Source organism: Empidonax traillii, unplaced genomic scaffold (assembly GCF_003031625.1).
Source record: "Empidonax traillii isolate 1590-97213 ecotype Southwest subspecies unplaced genomic scaffold, ASM303162v1 scaffold286:size1162393, whole genome shotgun sequence".
NCBI lineage: Eukaryota > Metazoa > Chordata > Aves > Passeriformes > Tyrannidae > Empidonax > Empidonax traillii.
Genome location: NW_020955479.1, coordinates 233,550 through 236,065, shown reverse-complemented (window position 1 = coordinate 236,065; position 2,516 = coordinate 233,550).

Genomic DNA, 2,516 nt, shown 5'->3' with positions numbered 1-2,516 from the left:
GGGGGGGCATTAAAATCAACTCAGCCCCTGAGGCTTCGTGAACTGATCCCGTGAGATCCCAAACAAAAGCGCTTCAGTGGTGGCCACGTCTCTAGGGACTTGTGCTAAGTAGCATGTGATAAACTCAAGGGTGAAATTTTGTCTTTAATAATAATAATGATGATGATGATGATGATAATAGTAATAATTTTAATAATACTTTTGTGAATTTTAATCTCCATGAGATTATTCTGTGATCCAGGGTGCCATTGTTCGTTCAGTTGGTTTAATTTACACCGCTCCTCGAGTTTACTGTTAACTGGTTCTAATACCGATATTTTACTATGAAGTTTATTAACCTGGAATGTAAAACAAAACTGTAGTTCCTCCTACATCTTATTTACATGTGTTTATTTATAGTCTGCAGCGTAGGGCAGTAAATTGAAAGGATTATGTGTACTAAATTAACAAAAAATGCAGCCCCGAGTGACTTCCTGATTTCTTCAGAATAGCTCATGAAAATCAAGTGAGACTTAGTCTTAAAATAATCAGTTTTAATTCAGAAAACTTTGGGCTGTAGAATATTCAAACCTGAAAGAAGCAGCACCTAAAACTTGTTTTATTGATAGAATGGAATTTACTACATTTTACATATGCTTCATGCAATGAATTTTGCATGTTTAGTAATAACTCTTAATAATAAGGGTTAATAATAATAAGCAGATCTATATTATTGACATAATCATATCGAGCATAAAGAGTATTATAAAAATTTTATAAAGCAACTTGTGCTTTATTTGTGAAAGTTCTTGTTCTGAATGACACATTTAGATTTAGCTAAATGTTTCCTTGCTATTGTTTTGATTTTTACTTTAGGTTTTGGATATTGTTACTGGCTTAGGGTATAATCTCTTTTTTTAAAAGTAGATATACTTTTAAACAATAATTGCTACCTGCAGGTTTTATACGAGGTTCAATTAGGCTTTCATTTCACATCTGCTTATTACTTGCAGAGAAGGAAATAGACTTTATTTGCAATGATGAACACTGTAATTAATGCAATCTTCTCCTCTCCTATCACTTAGAGAAAAAAATTTTGATATTTCCTCTTCCAACTTACCAGAAGACATTAATTCAAACATCAGTAAATACGTTTTGTGCATATTTTGGTTTTGTTACAGCATGTAAAATAGTAGTTGGTGCAGTCCCCTTATTTTTTTGTCCCTTCTGCCTTGTTCCCCTTAGCAGCCATAGGCACTCTTTGTCTGTCAGATGTGCATGGTGATGCCAGAAGCATGATGTCTCTGTTGCTGCATGCAGACTGATTACGATTTTTCCAGCATGTAAACATATTCAGAAAGTAAGATATTTGCCATAAAAGACTTAAATTTATACTAGAACATGTAAGGGGGGGGAGGGTGGGAGGGGAGTCTACTTTCTAATCATCTTTTATGACAATAAAACATGGAACCTGTGCCAAAGATTCTGTCGGAAAGATCCGGTCCTGCAGAGTGGCAGCCAGGGGGGTGGCCTGTGGAGAGGGGGACAGTGGTGGAGGGAAACGGGGTTGGGTGTGAACGGCACCTGTGTGCTGGCTCTGCACCCCTGGGGCCTTCAGAAGCTGTTTGTGGTGCTGGGACGGGCGATTTCCAACACTCCAGGAGTCCTTTTGCAGCCCCAGCTCTAACCAGGAGAATCCTGGAGCGACCAGGCTTTGGTGACATCCCAAGGTGTGGGAAAGCACACGGCTCAGGAGGGGTGTTGGCCAACTGTCAGGAACTCAGATTGTTGCCTAAACAATCAGGACTCCAATTTTTTCACACGTGTCAGGAGCAAAGTTTTTAAGCCATTCTGTGTCGAACACGTTCTCAGCCAAGACTGGGGGTCCATTTTCTTCTTTGTGTATTCTGTACTTCAGAAACGATGGTGTTCACCTCAAAGCATGTGGCCTAGTGCAGCATTCGTGAGCTTTTATTTTTTTTCTGAGTATTATGAGCCTGATGTAGTTTAGGAAAATCAGAGTCTTCTAGTGTAGAAGATAAGAGATTGAGTTAAGATAACAGGTTACTGAGTGTCAGATTTGAAGGCAGAAGGGGCTCTCAGCTCAGTCAGTCTGCCCTGAGGCGGCATTGTGCGTGTCTTAAGAACGTGGAAAAAAACACTTTTGAGAAGGGAAAACACTGGGAGAAATGCCAGCACACAGGTTTGGGGTGTAAGAGAAGCAGAGCAAGGGCAGAGCTGAACCAGGTCAGAAACCAGGCAGGAGATCCCACGGGCAGATATTCCCACGGGTCTGTTTTCCTGATGAGTTGTCCAGGGAAGTCCCACTGCGGTTGTTCCCGGTACAGCTGTGACGGTCGGTGCTGTTCACACCAGGACACGGAGCTGGTCCAACACTGGGACGGAGCTGCTCATTTTCTGGCTGCTTCCCATAACCAGTCTCTTCAGCACTTGGATTTGTTCCCTAGTTTTTCTGACGTAGGAGCAGAAATTCCTCTTCAGAGTCGGTACCTCGAGTCCCCGGGTTTGCAACAAAT